The 19,161-nt window shown below is 45.7% G+C and overlaps 1 protein-coding gene across 2 annotated transcripts in view; it reads right to left on the bottom strand.

Annotated features, from left to right (window-relative positions):
- Positions 1-19,161, bottom strand: part of Mpp7 (MAGUK p55 scaffold protein 7) — a 179,733-nt gene that overhangs the window by 105,915 nt on the left and 54,657 nt on the right. The window lies entirely within an intron of this gene.

The following is a 19,161-nucleotide window of genomic DNA, read 5'->3' as shown; positions in this document are numbered from 1 at the left end:
GCTGGGGTGAACTCCTAAAGGCCTCGTGTCTCTCAAACTGTTACCCCCAAACGAAGGTCCTGGCACGGGAACTGCCAGGCACACATTCAAATCACAGCAGGTCATACCGTTGACAATTTCCTGGCTGCCACATTGTGCTGTGGTCGGTACGTGTTGACACTGGAAGGAAGTGTACATCATTTCTCATGACACATGAACCTCCAGGGATCCCCAGATAAAAATGGCAACACAGCATGGTTAAGGCCAAATGGTTGTCTTAAGAGTTCAACGGAATCATGGGGCTCTAAGGCCTATGCCCTTGGTATAAGATAACGGTCTGTTCTTGACGTATCTTCCTCTAGATCAGAACACCACTGTGTGCCAAGGTTCCGAGTCAGGGCAGCTCCCGCAGGCACCCCCAGTGGACGCAACAGCACACTCCTTACACATGGAAAGTGTTAAGTCTACACAAGGATGGCTTAGACGTTGTGAAACAAGCCATTTCATACTTCAGGTTTTAAGAAACAATTTTCCTGCTAGCGAAGGCTCATAAATCTGGGTTTTCTGGTCTTTCCAGCATTACGTGGATATGCTACCACCACAGTCTGGCAACCACAGTCCCTTCCCTGCAGCTACCTGATCTTCAAGCCATAGCCAATGCCAGCAGAGACAGGAGCATGTCAACTGTAAACCAAAGACATGGTGACAGAGCAAACAGGCCAGAGGCCTACATCTCAGAGAAGGCAACACTCGCTCTGGAACCACGAGTCTGTGAGCAAAGTGGAGTCTCAGTTCTGACATGGGATGAAAACACACCTGCAATCCAGCCCCCACAGAACGTTCTTCAAGTCCAAATGTTCTCAGAACTAGAATTAGAGGGCACATCTTTACTTTTTTTAACCTATTCTTGGTGTCTGAGCAAAGCCTAAGGGAAGGGAGAGTCAGCTCCTCCAAAGCTGACGAAGAAATTGGCAAAGAAGGAACACCTGAATTAGGCGTTTATGCTTTGGGTCCTCTCCTCCTCCCAAAAGCAGATGTTGGGAATTCCCAGTGTGGACCCACAGGACAGAGGGATAATTCACACTCCAGGGGGAATGCTGCAATGTTGGGAGGTAAAAATTTGGGGTGATGAGGCATGCAGATGCTGCCTGAAGCAATCAACATTCTCATCTAAGTCAGTTCCTTATGGTAGGTGTGAATTCATTCTAAGAGCAAACTCAGCCTCTTGTTTGCTAGTCTCCTTTCTGCCCACTTCCCTTCCCTTCCACCTAATGACACAGTAAAGCCCGCTCCATGCCGTGCCACACTGCCCATCAGTGCTCAGCTAGTTCTTCAGAACCATGATGACAAATTTCTTTTCCTTACGAATTGGGTCAGTCCCCGGAGCATGTGCGAAATCACAGGCAGGATCAAACTCGGACACGGCTGCACTGCTTCCTGTCTGCTTTTGTGCCTTGAGTGGTTATTGAAGAAAACGAAGGTTACATGACAAACACCAGCACCATGACACAGTGACAGCAGAGGCGAACAACTGCTTAAGAGGCAGGCGGCATACACAGCGTGGATCCGCTGCACACGGGGATAATTCACGCTGCAGGTGGGGTGCCGAGGCATTCCACCATCCCACAGAAGAAGGTGCACAAGTTAAAACTGAGGGATTGTTTATTTCTGGAATTTTCCATTTAATATTCTCAGACCACAGTTGAGGGCAGATAATGGAAACCACAGAAAGCAAAGTCCTTGGAAGCGACTATATTCTCCTTGGCAGCACAACAGGGGCTAAGTCTTTTTAAAGTAAATTCCTCAGAACCGACGTGTTCTGAAGCCTTATGTTCCTATCACTACACTAGCTAACCAAACTGAGAAAACCCCTCTCTGTGTGTCCAGTGTTCTTAGGATCTCTGATGATATGCAAGAAAGATTGAGGACAGACAGACAGGTGGATTTGCCAAATGTGAAACACCCTGTTTTCCAAGACAATATGGATCCCAAATATGGATACGATTAAACTGAGATAATATATATACTTGTTAATCTGTAATTGTGACTAATATGTTAAACATCAAGTTAAGCATCTGCCATACAGATTTAAAAAATGCTCATAAGACATATTAATGTGGACCTCCAACTCTTACCACCTTCATACGCTTCTTGGAACCATTTTAATGAAAAGCTTCCCCGGTGACTCTCCCCCTTTGAGGGCCACTGTTAGAATCAGAACAGATTACTTTACCTCCGGGGAAGCTGTGCAAGAGCTGCCTTACTCTCGCTACCTGTGTGGCACTGCCACTGCAAACCATTCTGCCCACTGGACGTTTGTTCTCACTTGGGAGCACCTTTTATTTTCTCTACAATGGAACCGCTTAGCTATTTCTCTTAAGTATCTAATACTTGCAAACATGACATTCGCCCATAAGACTGGGAAACTGGAAATAGCCTCCAGCGCGTCAGACTGTGCTGGTGTAGCAGACACTGGACACCCCGCAGGTGTGCAGGCACACGGACCCCAGAAAGCCAACCCGCGCATGGCTGTAAGGCTCACTAGTAATCTTTTTGTGGGCGTGCTGCTAAAATTCAAAGTGGGTAAGTGCCACCGGAGACTCCCACACGGGCTGTTAAGAAGCCCCTGACAGAAGCCCAACTCAGCAAATGAAAACCACAGATCAAAGGCGGCCTCCTGCTGCCGCAGTGTCCTGCTGGCGCCCTCTTCTGACCAAACGTGCCATTGACAGAGGCAACGGAAAAGGACTGCAAGATCTCCTGTTTTTGTGGAGCAGACAAGGAAATGTGCAGCTGAGGCCCAGGTGCTAACTGCTTAATCTACAGACTGCTCTAAGTGGGTGTCTCCTCCTTCGGGGAGGGGCTGCCTCCCTTCTGGGAGGGAGGCTTCTGATGCTTCACACTGGGATTCAATTAAAGTTACTGACAAGTGAAGATTGAGGCTTCACCACTATAGCCCTGAAAGAGAAATCCTACTAAATCAAAGGCTTGCATCTACAATGTTCGTCCACTTTATTACATCTTCTTATCAAGAAGGGGGAGAGAGGGAGGAGAAGTGAGAGAAGGGACGGGGAGAAGAGAAGAGGAGAAGAGGGAGAACAGAGGGGGGATGGGGAGAGAGGGAGGGAGAGGAGAGTTACTGGAGAGGGGAGGGAGAGATGTAAGAGAGACACAGAGAGCAAGCTCATGCCATGAAGCACATGTGGAGGACAGAGAACAGCTTGCTGGCATTGGTTCTTGCCTTCCAGCATGTGGGTCCTAGGACTGAATTCGGGTCATCAGTTACCATCTAATTTAAGCCACCTCAAGGACCCTGTTTGCATGCAAACTCTGAACTCTACATCTCAGTCTCGGGAGATTATGTAAACCGACATTCTCAATTAAACAAACGATGATGCTTTTGCAATACTTGATTTCACAGTCACCCTGACTGGCCTGAGGGGGTCCCCAATGGCTCACGGGATAGTAGTAGTTCTGGGGGTGGCCATAGGGGTGCTGCTGGGAGACGTACGCATTATTAGAGACTGAGTCAAGACAAACCTCCCGCCCCCAGCCAGATATCCAGGCACCATCCACCCTGAGACACAGGATTCGCTTCCTGTGAGCCGGCAACCCACCTTCTCGTCCCCTCGGGGCAAACACAGCAACTCCTGGCTCTCTGGACTTACACCAGCAGACTCCAGTACTTATACCAGAACCCCAATCCTCACCACAGCGCCAGCCCTCAGCAGCACCCCAATCCTCACCACAGCACCAGCTCTCACCAGCACCCCAATCCTCACCACAGCACAATCCCCACCATGGCAACAGCTCTCAGGCCCTTGTACTCAGGATAGTGTCCTACACTATGGCTCCTACCCCTCAGGCTTCAATGGATCACAGGCTGGGTCTTCTGGGTCTGCAGGATGCAGTTGGGGACCCACGGGAATCTCAGCTTCTATGGCAGAGGGAATTGATAACTGTCATCTCTTATATGTGTGTACGCAGACAGACACAACATAGATCTTCCACTGATTTTGATTTTTAGAGAACAATTACATAACTCTTTCCTATCAAAACAACACACAACTCCAACTTCTGCACACACGTATGGTAGTTGTGAAAGAAGACAGATCATGGCTTCCTCACATGAAAACAGGAAACAGAAGTTGGGGTTACGCTTTGTTGGCAAAGCACCTGACTAGCATCGCCTGAGGGCCTGTTTCAGAGCCTCAGCATTGTCAAAATCTAAAAAGAACTCCTGAGTATGGGACAACAGCAAAAAGAACATCAGTTCACCACCATGGGAGGAAGGTGTGTGTAACAACGGGGCTCACTGCTGTGGGAGGAAGGTGTACAGAATGGGGCTCACTGCAGACAGACACAGAGATCTCAGCGAGCCCGCTGGCTCCACTGTTTGGTAGTGAAGTCCTGCAGCCCTCTCCCTCTGTTCCACAGCATCTGAGTGGCAAATCTTGGCTTCATGGAAGCACGGGGAGCAGTGTGCCAATGAGATGGCTCTTGGCAGCATCGAAGCCGCGTTCTGTGAGCCAGGCCACTTGACCATGCCCTGTGGACCAGTTTTGCTCACCTGCCTGATTGGCTTTAAATGTGTCAGCACGGCTCTCCTCGTCATGATGGAAATCTGCTTCTTTTCCTGCAAGATTTAAAACTGCAGGCCCTGAACTCCCTGAGCTGCCAGTATGGACAACTACGCTGCAGCCATCTCCTCTGTGGCAGTGGTATGCAAAACAGTAATACCTGTCACTGTCCTTCAAGAATAAGGATGTCTCCAGGCAGCAACTTCCGGCTCTAACGCAGGCTGAGGCTTGCCACCATCCAGGCAGTGCAGCTGACGGTCCAGGAAGCCCTGACCACACAGGTCCAAGCCCAGGTCACCAAGCATTCCACACGTGAGTTCAAATCAGCTAAAGCATTGGCAGCTTCATGAAAGCAATCTCTTTTTTTTTTCTTTTTCTTTTCAGTGCTTACCACAGCAGTGCCGTGAGAATAAGCTCATATTGTACAGTCCTACATCCTCTACCTCGGACACAGGTGATTTGATCAGAGACTGGGGAGGGCGGAAACACCGACTAACCCATAAAAAAAGTCATAACTATGATGGTCACACACATGGTTCACAGGAAGTCGTAACATTCACACAGCACCATCACCTTGGTTAATAAGATTCTCTAACATTTTATGTTCATCAACCCCTACACTATATCACAGTACTTTAATAAAAGAAAAAACACACACACAGTGTCAGTATACAGCCCAAGCTGGCCTGTCTCCACCTTCAGTATGCTGGGGCTATAAGCATGCAGCCCCCTCGGACCTGGGGAAAACAGCAAAGTGGCCAGGCACTAGCACCAGAAGTAGAGGCAGCGAGAGGGTACAGGACAGAGAGGAGGGGTGCTCCAAGGCTTTGAAGCTGCCACTGTGGACAGCGGGGCTGCTCCATTTTAGACATGTGAACCTGCAATAGTTACTAGACAGCAGTTAAGACACAGAGTGAACTCACACATCCGGAGTGAACACAGCAGAACAGGCTAAGGACTCAAAGCCACAGCCCTGGGGAAGCCCAAGCCTGAAGGATGCGAAAGGATGGGCCCACAACTGCTCAGAGAGCAGAGCCAAGGGATGAAATCCCAAAAGCAAACCAAGAAGGAGCACCTGGACAGGAAAGCCTGAAAACTGGGATCCAGAGTTAACTCTGACAGAGTAGACCAGAGGAAGGAGGCTAAAACCAGGAAGAAATGTGTCAGCAATAATAAACAACACAGGTAGCCTGTAGAAGTTTTAGCATGACAGAAAATTGTTATTTCTAAGCAGATATGGGTATTTTTTTAAAAGATAAATAAGAGCCAGGCCTAGGAGCACAGACATGTAACCTCAGCTACCTAAGAAGCTGAAGGAAGACAAGTTCAAGGCCTGCACTACCATGTGAATTCAAGCCAGCCTGAGCATGCCAGTGAGACTCCTGTTCAAATAAAAAGGAAAGAAGGGTAGGGTGCAGCTTGGTGGCAGAATATTTGTCTGGAATGTGTGAGGCTGGATATCCGGGCACCTATGAACGATCAAGCCGGCAGGAGAGATCTGCCAGCCTCACAACCCAGGGAGTGAGAAGCACCAGGCTCACACAGGGGAAAGGCGGCAGCTGTAGCTGTCCGCGCCCTCCAGAGGGTGGTGGCGCATGCGGAGCAGATTCGGAGACACGCTCATTCCTTTCCTCGTGCCAATATTTTCAGTCAATTAGCTAGCATGGCCGTCTGCAGAGAGTGAGGCCAGCAGGGAATGGCTACAGTTTTAAAAAGTTGGGCAGAGTCGTCCAGATGAAAAGAACAGACCCTGAAGGGTATCAGTTGATATTATTATATTTTATTGGCAAGATGGTCCTGGAAAGCTGAAGTCCCCTTGATGGAGATGCTGCCTCCGTCCCCTCTTTACTGCAGTTCTGAGTGGACAGAGGGCCACCTGCAGGGTCCACCCATGTGTGCCCAAGGAAGGGAAACCAGAGCTGTGGCAAACACTGTCGTTTCCACTACATATATTTCTGTGTTCCTTGGAAGTTTACAAGACAGATACTTTAAAGAGCAGCTTCTGCCGTGCCCTGGAGTTAGAACTACCTGAAACCAGTTTCTCAGTAGCTGTCACAGTCCCTCCTTCCAGCTCAAGATTTTATGTGTGTGTGTGTGTGTGTGTGTGTGTGTGTGTGTGTGTGCGCGCGCGTGCGCACAGAGGCCAGCACGCACATCTATCAGATGTCTTCCTCAATTACTCTCCACCTGATCTGTGGAGACAGGGTGTCTTGTGGAACTTGGAGCTCACTGGTAGAAGGCTCCTGACTCTGGCTGTCTCCACCCCCAGCACTAGGGCTACTGATATGTGCCGCCCTGCTATAAGTTCTGCTAAGGACGCACATCAGCCCCCTCACTCCCGTGTGGCAGGCGTGTTGTTGGCTGAAGCATCTCCCGAGCCTTCTGCAGTGCTTGATAAGAAAATACACCTAGGCCACAGGCAATATAAAAGGTGTCATTGCACATATCACAGACGCTCTGAAAACCTGAAAGCGGCTCTGTCTATGTAAACTACTATTTCTTAAGAATAATTCATTTTCTACTGCTTTGCCTGTATTTGGTCAAATAAAACTTACTGTTACTAACCCAAAAGCAATGAATTTAATATCAAAAGTGCAGCACTGATTCTCAAAACAATAACAGACCTAAAAAGAAAAATGCTAGAGAACGCAGAGGCATGAGTGGAGAAATATTCCAGCTCCAGAAGATGTGTCTGTGGAACACGACACTGTATTCAGCAGCAGTGGCTCCCGGGAGAATAAATGGCTCGGGGCCTGATGGAAGCGTCCCTGCCGGGAACAATCCACTCTGCCTGCACATTCCAGATGCTCCACATTCCTGACATCAGGGTGGAAACATTTACTGGAGTCTAGAGAAATTTAATGCCATCATTCCTGTCAGATCCCTCACAGCCTCATTAGCACGAGTCTGGGGAAGCCATAAGCCTATGCTAAATGAGAAAAAAGATGTCCACGGCACTCAGCCGCCCTGGACACCAGAAGAACCCGGACTTTTTTTTAGAAAGCATTTAGCAAAAAGCAAACAGGGACGATTATGTATTTGCTTTTTTTTTTTTTTTTTCACTTTTGATATTTGCACTCTACACTATACGGGCAGGCAGCGAACCAGGCCATTTCCCTAGAACCCGCAGTAATAACCACTGAGGAACGCATATCAACGCCCAGAACAACACTGTTAAATTTTATGGTATTAATAAAATGGGACACCAAGTAAATTTTCCACTTTCTTAAAGGTAAAATAATCAGTACTATTTAGTGCCATTCCTAACGGGCCTAAAGTTTTCTCATTTAAAGCATGGTTTATTTCCAAAAGTGCCTATATGACTAATATACTACAATCCAACAGAAAGGTTCTCCTCATTACACTATTTCCCAGCTTCAACAACATTAAAGTGTCGGGCACACTGAGATTCTTAAATATGCAGAACAACTTAAACAACTATAATACTGTTGCTTGGTTAATAATAATAATAATAGGCAATTCATACATTTACCTCAAAGTCTATAAAATCAGGGTGAGTTAACAGAAAGCAAGTGCAGAGAACTTTCATGTTGAGGAGCTTTCTCTATGTTTTAAGGAGGTTCCTGTTTGTCATTAACTCCAAGTCACTAGCCTATGGCATCACACAAAGTATTCCACTACCGCAACAAGCATGACAGTACTTTGACGGGTATTTTTAGCAATGTTCGCACACACACACAAAAAAAAAAATACAGGCATACTAAAATAAAAATGACTCCTAAACCCTACAGAGTACGGCCAGCAGCCAATCTTCACTCATTCACATCACATCAAAGCAGTCGCTGAGACAGCGAGGATGGAGCAGGTTGTGTATTCAGGTGAGGGGTACTGAGTAAGAGGGTCCTGTCTGGGCTCATGTGCTTTGATGCCTGGTCACGGGTTGGTAGCACTGTCTGGGGGAAGCTTAGGAGGTTTGGCTCTGTTGGTAGAAGCATGTCACTAGAGTCAGGCTTTCAGAGTCTAAAGATGGCCCTACCATTTCCAGCTGCTCTCTCTGCCTCATGCTGGTGGTCACGATGTGAGTCTCAGCTTCTTCTTCCTGTAGTCATGTAGCCTGCAGCCACCCGCTGCCATAACTAAACCAGGTGGGCAGGAGCCAGAGCTGTACCACGCATCTCTACCCTACCCTCTCAAGGGCAAGCAAGCCTCCTGGCAGAGCACGGGGGTGGGAGCACCTTTCGTGCTCCTCTCTGCGGCATTGTCCCGAAATTCCTTCATTGTGTCCCCAAGAAACACCTGTACCCAGCACTGCACACAGTGAATTCCTACAATACTTCCCATCATCCAGACAATAGCAAGACCCATGGTCAAGATGGAGAAGGCACTGTCCACTAGTAAAAACTAAGGTACTTCCATCATGGAGTTTATAAATGAATAATCTAAGCTGTAGAAAATATTTGTGTTAAAAAAAATAACACATCAGAGATTTACAGCTCGACCCTTCCCAACCTGTCAGCGCACCTCAACTCTTCCATAAACATGAAATTTTGCTTTCAAAAGAACTCGTAGCTACCTGGCTATGCAAATTCTTTTCTCCTCAAAAGATCAAAAACAGTGGCTGGGAAAGCTAAGGCTACATAAAGAGCTGAAAACAGAAAACGGTACTGCCTCAACTCAGGCGGTGAGGATGCTTTCTGCTAAGGGAACTGAACTTTGGGGTTTCCGTTTTAATGAAAACAATCCGCTAGATACTGCAATATTAAAATCAGCAATCTACATTCAAACTGTACCATGAAAATTCAGTGTAAGAGACACTGTGCTCTGGGCGTGATTTCATTTCTTCTAATAGGTTTAGTGTGTCTGGTTTTATGTTGAGGTCTTTGATCCACCTGGACTTTAGTTTGTACAGGGTGATAAATATGGATCTATTTGCATTTTTCTACACCTAGATATACAGTTAGACCAGCACCATTTGTTTACAGAACTAAACACAGAATTCTCAATAGAGGAATATCAAATGGCAAAGAAACACTTAAGGAAATGCTCACAGTACTTAGTCATCAGGGAAATGCAAATTAAAACAACCCTGAAATTCCACCTTACACCTATCAGAATGGCTAAGATCAGAAACTCAAAAAAAAAAAGAAAGAAAGAAAAAGAAACTCAAGTGACAACACATGCTGGTGAGGATGTGGAGAAAGGGGAACCCTTCTCCATTGCTGGTAGGAATGTAAACTTGTATAACCAATTTGGAAATCAATCTGGTGGTTTCTCATAAAATTGGGAATAGCCCTACCTCAAGATCCAGCTATACCACTCCTGGGCATATATACAAATGATGCTCAACCATACAACAAAGACATTTGCTCAACTGTGTTCACAGCAGCTATATTCATAATAGCCAGAATCTGGACACAACCCAGATGTCCCTCAAGCGAAGAATGGATAAAGAAACTGTGGTATATTTACACAATGGAATACTACTCAGCTATTAAAAACAAGGACATCATGAAATCTGCAGGCGAACGGATGGAACTAGAAAAGATCATCCTAAGTGAGTTAACCCAGAAGCAGAAGGACACACATGGTATATACTCACTTATAAGTGGTTTTTAGACATATAATATAGGATAATCATACTAAAATCTATGGTCCCAAAGAAGCTAAACTACAAGGAACACCATAGGAAAGATGCTTGATCCTCATTCAGAAGGGCAAAAGTACAGACATGGGAAGTGGGAGAAGACAGGGAGCAGGGCAGGAGCCTACCACAGAGGGCCTCTGAAAGAGTCTACCCAGCAGGGTATTAAAGCAGATGTTGAGACTCAGAGACAAAATTTGGCCAAGTGTGTAGGGAATCTTATGGAAGAAAGGGGAGATAGAAAGACCTGGAGGAACAGGAGTTCCACAAGAAGACCAAGAGAGCCAAAAAAAAAAAAAAATCTGAGCCCAGAGACATTAAGAACAGTCAAAACTGACTAAATTGAGCTGTGATCAAAAGAGCAAAAACAGATACCAGAAGATCAAAATCATCAACACAGAAATCACAGGCATGAAGCAGAGTTATTTTGAGAAGTTGTAACCACAAAAGTTAAAAAAGGTTGATGAAATGGGTTGAGTCAGACACACACACACACACACACACACACACACACGACACAAGAAGAAATAGAAAGCTGCAATATTATTAGAACCTTTTGGCTAAAGAATACCGAAAGTCTCATAAAAGGATTACCAGGTCCAAGTGCCCTCACATGAAGGTTCTATCCTAGGAAAGGTAACTTCAGTCTGTCACAGACTTCGCCACAGAAAAAAAAGAGGGAAGAATCCTCCCATTGCACAAGGTTTTGAAATGGGCCTGATGCGTCTAAAACAAAAAGGGGGAACTGTAGAGAGCTGCGGAATGCTATGCCTTAAAGATGGAGCTGGTTTCCGCCTTCCACCTTCCCGATGGTGAGTGCTCTCTGTCACGAACAACTCCACATTTGGCTAAGGCCGACGATCTGGCTTGCTTCCATGTATGTGGACCTATCTGCATTGCCCCCGTGGCACGCCTGGGTTGGCTACCCAGAGGCTATTTAAGCTGTGGGCTGGCTTTCCCCGGGGTCCGAGGATTGTTCAATGTTCCTGAATAAACTACATTGAAAAAAAAAAAAAAAAGAAAGAAAAAGAACCAGGCAGGCGCTGTGAAGGCAAAGGTCTTATGGTCAGCTTCTGCTATAAATGGAGAACTGGGGGCTTTCTGTCTTCTGTTTTGTTTTAAGAGTGTTAGCCAGGAGTGGTAGCATATGCCTTGAACCCAGCCTTGGGAGCAGGCAGAGCTCTGAGTCAAGGGCAGCCCCCTGAATATGGATCTTGAAACAAAATTCACTACATTAAAAAGAATAATAAATTGTGACCAATTTTGAGTTTCTCCCTAAGAAGCAATCTAGTTTAACATTTTAAAACTAATTAGTTTTCCATAAACTAACCATATGTTCATTAAGATGTATAAACAAAACCCTGATAAAACTGGAGGCTAACAATTCTTTAATTGACAGGGAAAAAATGTCATTTTCAAACTAGGAACAAAAGGAAACCTTTTTAAACTAATAAAGAAGTGCAGGCCTTTTGATTTGCAGCTCAGAAGGGGACAAAGCACAACCCTCTTCACACATCAGCACCTCTGACCACTCAGTGGAAGGTAAGGACTGACACGTGAGGTGGTCCTCCGACCTCTGCGCGGGTCAGAGCTGGACTCCTGAGGTACGCTAATGACTACCTTCATGTCTCCCCTGTCTTGACCCCAAGATCAGCACCCCGAATCTGTCCAACACTCGCACACACATGGACAGTACAAAATGGACTACTTAAAATTAAAATGTTCAAGTGCACTCTTTTTAAAGGCCGATGACACTGCCAAGACACGCAGGGGCTAGAAAGCCTGAAGACTGCAGTGTGGCTGTCAGTACTCAGCAGACAGGCCCAGGCTGATTGGTGTCTTTCTGCCCCTACAATGCTAACCAAAGGCCACAGGAAATCACAAAGAGAGAGAATCATTACCCTTTGATGAAGCTGTCAATACTCTCTGGGGATGGTTATCCAGAGAACTCTCGAAAGCACCGCAGAGCCCAGGCGCTGTGGCCACAGCGTTAATGGCACTACAGAGGTGACAGCGATGATCAGACTGGTAGAATGGGCATATATATATATATATATATATATATATGCATATTATTGAAATATATATATATATTTCAATAAAAGGTCACCTGAAGAAAGGTGGGGAGGAGGTACCTCGAGGGAAAATCAACCAATCTAACAAGACAAAGAGGCAACGTTGACAGGATCCCCTTGAGGTCCAGACCCAAAGCCAGCGTAGTGTGTTCACCCTCACCAAACTGATTCACACTGCAGTGAATCAAAACCCTGTCCCCGACAGGGGTGCTGCTGGCGAAGAGAAGGAGCCGTTCACCCCACGTCAAAATGGAGCGACAGGGCAACTGTGCAGAAAGTCAACTTGGAAACACCTCATACTTTTACAGAACACCACTCTGAAGTATTCAATCCGGTACATCCAAGAGAAAACGTTCCTACCTTCACAATCATGTTTTTAAGGAAGCACTTGATGAACCAAGCACAGCGATTGTAATCGTGAAGGAAAATGGTGTCCAACAGCATGGAAATCAGTAACTTCGGGGCACAGAACAGAGAAGGGCAGTCCACACCCATGAGAAGGCAAGCCAGGGGAGAATACCTAACGGACGGCGGTATTTGAAGGAATCTAATTAGGGCTGTGTTGCCATTGAAGATAAATTTAATTTGGGTTTAGTGGGAATGGAATTACACAGCGGGCTAGTTACATAGTTCCTTAGGGCTGTCTCTGTTTAACTCAGTGTCAGGAAAAGCATGCTGAGGATGATGACAGCAGCCTAGTGCTGGCTAATCGGCCTCCTCCTCACAGGATGCAGGTCCAGAGCTGGTACCAGTTCACAGTCGTGTCCTGCAGCTTCCGAGACAGGACACATGAGCCAGACCATGGCACCAGCCAGGTGGTAATACTCCCCAGAGCTGTAAAACCGCATGCTAAGCAGCCTGGTCTCACTTAGATCTGTCACAGTGGGGGTCGGCTTGTGTGAGGAAGATGAGACAATGCTCCACTGATCATCTTCTTGTTATTGAGTTCTACACAGAGCCGAACTTGCTAGAGCTTCTGTGGGAAGATGAACGTGCTCTGCACTTAAATAAACTGTCAGTAGTTTTAAATGTTTATCAGTAATATACAGGTTGCTGTGTTTTTCCTCTTTTCATACGAAAGACAGACAGACCAACAGACAGGCTGGAAAGATGGCTCAACAGGTAAGAGCACTCACTGCTGCTCCAGGACTCCTGCTCAGTTTCCACTACCCACATCAGGATGCTCACACCATCATTTACACCAGTTTCAGGAGATCCAATGCTTTCTTTTAGCCTTCTCACACAGGCCAGTGCACACATGCACACACAAACATACACACTCAGAGCCACGTACACACACACACCATATACACATACACAGAGCCATGTTCACATACACACATCACACACACAGCCATGTTCACATACATACATCACACACATAGAGCCATGTACACATACACACCACATAAACACACACAGCCATGTACACATACATACACACACAAACACACACACACACACACACGAGTCATGTACACATATACAGACACGAAAAAAATTTTTAAAGAAAAACTATGTAAAGGGGAGATCAGAAAGTAGACAGCTCAGGCTCAGCAGACAGCTCAGAGAAAAAGCACTCAGTGCGAAATCTGACGATGTCAGTTTGAATCCCCACAACCCAGGTAAAGAGCATCACAAGCCCTGCAGCAATGCCTGGTGTCCTCAGGCAGACAGACAGACAGACAGGGGTACTGCCAGAGCTGTGCTCAACAAGAGACCCTGCCTCAAACAAGGTAACTGGTGAGGACTGACACCTGAGACTGTCATCTGACCACTACATGCACTAACGTGCACGTGAACACACAAACACACACACACACACACACAGCATACATACACGAGCCAAAACAAATTACAGAAGAGAAAACATTATAAAAGTGTGTCTGATAATTATTAAAATTATACTTCCTGCCCCTTAAATACCCCTGTATTTTAAAATGCTTATTACTTACATCTACTTTTTAATATTTACAATTTATTTGTTTGTTTGTTTGTTTTCTCAACATAACACTCAACTTTCAGCCTATAGAAATAAATATGGTTCGATTCCATTTGGAAAAGTCAGGAGTTAGCAAGACTGTACCACACTGCCAAGGACTCCTCAGGCAGGTGACCCAGCAGGCGCAGGTGTGCTGTGTACGGCGGCGTGCGCAGGCGTTTCTAGAAGAGTCGTAGCCTCCCGAGAGTGCTCCACAGGAAGCAGGCGTCTGCAGAGTGTCCCCTGTCCTACTGCAGATGGCTGTCACACGGACGCTGGTGCCACAAGCACCTTTCAAACTGTACTTATAAAAGTTTTACATTCATTTCTGTACAAATATACTTTACATTATGTTTACATAAATAATACTTAATGAAATTATATAATTAAAACCAACCGTCAGCAAAGGCATGCTTCTATAGGATTGTTTTAAAAGCATGCTCTGTTACACAAATGAAACGAGTAGGATGAGCGTGAGCTGAAGAGGCAGATAGGCAGATCCCATGCTCAGCATCTAACTCTGGACGGACTGGGTAAGCACGTGACTGGTGGGATCTCGTTCCTGAGGAAGGAATTTACAGATATGCACAGAGGAGCTTCTAAAGCTGCCCACCTACCAGCAGGTTAGAGGAGGAAGCGTCAGGGAATGTTTACGTTGGCTCACTACAGCCACAGCTGACCTACACAGAAGTATTTGGTGGCTTCATGGATATTTAGACATTCATGCCCCTACTTTGTAGCTGAGGGGGTCTCAAGTCATACTCCAGGGGCAGTAAGCAAAACAGCTGCCTGAGTCTCCATTTCTAATCCCATCCTCTTCCCAAAAGAAATGAGGCTCCTTAAAGAAATGGCTACTTGATGAACAGAGCAGGACACACTCAAGACGAGCTGGTGCCGCTTGGCAGCCAGAGGTCAGGAAGTGCTAGAAAGTAAGTGAGCACACATCTATGGAGGAACCCACCATCTAAGCCCACACTGATGGAGGAACCCACCATCTAAGGCTCCAACATCAAAGGGACCAACTGAAGGAACTTCCAACAGCCAAAGCTGAACTAACGGGCCAACGACATAAAACATTGCTGGGTTATAACCCCAACCACAAGCCAAACAGCCACAAAGCAACACCAACAACAATCAAGTGAATAAATGGGAGAAAAAGACTAGAATCCAAGAAACTTCTGCAGATATTTCACCCTAAAGGGGGAGAGCAGAATGCACCTCTCATCAAGTATGATCTTCACATAGATGCCCAAGGAAATAATATAGAAATATTATATATTTTATATAATATCTTTATTTGTATTATATATTATTATATAATATTTCTACATTATCTATATTATGCATAATATATACATAATATATGCTTACACATATGAAAGGGGAAAAGGAGAAGATGGAGAACCTGAGAGCTAGGTGAATGTGAGCACCAGCAGTCTTGGTCATGCTGGCAGTAAGCACACTTCCTATGATTTCAAGACAATAGTGTTTGCCTTTTTTACTAATTCCCCAAACCACGTGTCCATTCACTTCATGAAAAAAAAAAAATAACAGACAAATTCAAACACAGAACCTTACAGCATACCTGACAACTACCAGCAAGGATGTCTGTCAGTCAAGACGAGCCTGAGGAAGCATCGAGCCGTGAGCAGCCTCAGCCTGTGTGTGTGCAGCACATGGTCCCGAAGGACAGCCTGGGACCACAGGGGCGGGACACGAGGGAAGAAGGGCGGAAATGTGAGTGGGCTGTACTCAGACTCCGTGCATCTGGGTCAGTGGGGACACGAGGGAAGGACAGAAATGGGTGTGGGTTGCAGTTAGAGTCTGTGGGGCTGCATCAGTTCACCAGCCAAAAGGAGTTTTCCACATGAACGCAGGTTAACAACGGAAGAAGCTGGGTGGGAGGTACACCGCGACTTTCTACACGAGCTTTGCAATTCTAAACTTACTATAAAAACTGGAACGGTAAAAATTTTAAGATGAAATCAACAGGTCATTATAATCCAGAAAGAAAACCAAGAATATACGTGGTACTCAGACATGACAGAAGCAAAAGCACAGCTCAGCGCAAAGAATGGACTGCGGGGACACCAACCCTAAGATGACTGACTATCTGTGTGAGAGAAGGTTAGACCTCTGCTTCACCCCAGACTCAATCTGCAGTCAGATTAAAGTTCCGGGTATAAAAACAAATCTTTAAATTTATTTTAAGAAACCTTGGGGAATATATATGCTCTTGGGCAAGGGAAATGTAGGAAAAGCAATAACCAAGATGTGATTACATGATTCTCAACTCTATTACAAAAAAAAGTGGCAAACTGTAGGAAACGTCCCAAAGAATTAATATGCAAAATGTACAGAAATTCCGTAAATAAGTTAGAATACAGCAAAGCAACCCAACGGTAGAGAACGGGCTTCAACAGGCACATCTCAGACAGGAAGGCACATCAAAGCATGGAAACGTGTCCCACAGAGGGGACAACCCGCCTTTACTACTTAACACACCACATCTTCCTATCAGGCGACAGTAAGTACAAAGACTGAAGGGCCTGAACACTGGCAAGGACATGGCGACCGGGCTCATCAATGCTCTCCCCATGTGGCCTAGCAAGTGTGGAGACCAACTCGACATCATCATTAAATGTACGCTCTTCTCTGCTCAGCCATGCAAAACATTACAGTTCCCTTCACAGCACTGTGACACTCGCGACACTGTGAAGTCGTGTGACACGGCCAGAGATGGTGGAGGTGGTGTGCCTGGCAGACATTTGTATACACGTGCATGTCACACACTATGAGTTCCAACACGCCAAGTGCAGAGCTCTCCAAGAGATCGCACTGGCTACACACAACTGCAGAACAGAGCTAGGGACATAGCTCAGAGATCGGGCGTCTGGTCTAGGTTCAGTTCCATGAGCTCCAGGAAAAAAAAAAAAAAAAAAAAAAAAAAGGAGATGTGTGATCTGCAGCATATAACAAAATCTGTGCTTTCTTTAAAGAAGAGTCAAACACACATGTTTGGGGTTTTGGTTTTTTGTTTGTTTGTTTGTTTGTTTTTTGGTGTTTTTTTTTTTTTGTGCCTCTGATCAAACCCTGAGCTTCACACATGCTAATCATGTACTCTACAGATGAGCTACATCTGAGCTATGTTAAATGTTGAGTGCACACACAACTCTTAAAGAATACACAACTCTTATCAAGCCGAGAAAGAAAGCGAGACTGAAGAGATGGGAATGTTTTCATATTGGATTACAAAAGTCACTTCTTTTTTTAACTTAGTGAAATAAGCAGAATGAGGAAGAGGTATCAACGCTCAGAGTTTTACCAGGCCTGGGGAAAGGGATCAGAAGGTAAAAGCATTTTCCATGTAAGCATGAAGATCCAGAGCACCTACATAAAAAGCTAGACATGGTGTAATTGTGATGTGTGTGCTCGCGTGCATGCGTGTATGTCTGTGTGTGTGTGTGTGTGTGTGTGTGTGCGTGTCACAAATGCACACAGAGAAGAGAATATCAGCATGTGAGTGGGGAGACAGAAGGATACAAAAGCTTTGCTTGCTGGCTGCCCAACAGCCTAGCCTCGTGTTTGGTGAGAGGCCCTATATTCAAAGGACACAGAGTGACAGGATAGGATACCCACATCTTTCTCTGGCCTCCACCTGTGCCTAAGTACACACACTCACACACACATATTCAGATACCATGTATACACACAGCATTTTCTCAAATGACTACAATAATCGAGCACACTCAAGTCCGGCACCTTTCTTCTGTGACCATCAGTCATTGTAACTTTATTCACCTGGAGACCGGATGGTAAGATAGCATCAACAGTGTTGCTAGACAATGTAACACTAGTAGAAAGTGCATCTGTTGCACCTTTATAGGAGATCTATGCCCAGACTCTAAACATCCCGATGCAAACTGCATACTGCAGCTTCCACAATGCACTGACCTGGAACAGACATATTGTCTTCCACGCCTGACTCAAACCTTCTGGCACAGAGGTTAGAAAACACCAGGAAGCAGGTGTCACAAGCCAGTTCCTTTCTGCTGTAACTGATATGGCTGTGTGGAAAGACTCTTTGTAGATTCCATACCATGCGTGCGACTTTCTTGAGCAACAGCTTTCAACTGTAAACGCTGACTTTCATCAGCCTTTGAGCTACATGTCCTTTGCCATACCTGGCAATCAACCAAGCTCACACAATTTTGGTGAGTAGTGAAGTATAAACTGTACTACACAACCCCAAACACATATGGCTGGAGAAATTTTATCTAGGATTACATGTCACTACAAAAAGCTCAGTTATTCGCTTTACATAGTACAACAAAATATGGAACTACATAAAAACAAAAAAGAAAAAAAAATCCAAACGAGTTGACTTCCAAATTAACATCTAGGGGGTGGGGAGGGGCGGGACTAAAGTTTAACAAAATTTAACAAAAAATAAAAGTGCCTCACTACAAAAAAAAATAATCCACACACCAAGTGTCCAGGAGAGGTAATCAGTGCTGCTGGACAGGGATGAGGACAAGGCAGATTGCACTGAGCACGCTTAAACTGGAAACAGGGACTGCACCAGGACGTGGTGCCCGGGGCAGGAATGGCTGCAGTGCGATCAGACGCCTCGGCTGGGAAGAGCGTGCAGCCCTCAGCTCAGGGCCACCACAGCCATCAGGCCACGTAGGGTGTTCTCTTCCATGAACTGTGCTGTCACTTCTTTTGAGGAGTCTTAAAATTTCATGGCACGGCCTAAGCATGGTGGCACTTGGAATAAATACTCCTGGCACGTGTGAGGCTGAGGTGGAAATACTGTGAGCTGAGTATGTATGATACACAGAACAAGACCCTGTCTCAAACAAATCAAAACAGCCTACTTCCCACTCGGCTCACTTTGCTTACCTCTCTTGTGCTGAGGATTAAATCCAGTGCTCCAAGCAT

The sequence above is a fragment of the Meriones unguiculatus genome, chromosome 3, assembly GCF_030254825.1.
Source record: "Meriones unguiculatus strain TT.TT164.6M chromosome 3, Bangor_MerUng_6.1, whole genome shotgun sequence".
NCBI lineage: Eukaryota > Metazoa > Chordata > Mammalia > Rodentia > Muridae > Meriones > Meriones unguiculatus.
Note: the sequence above shows the minus strand (reverse complement) of the source record. Positions and strands in the feature narration are given on the sequence as shown.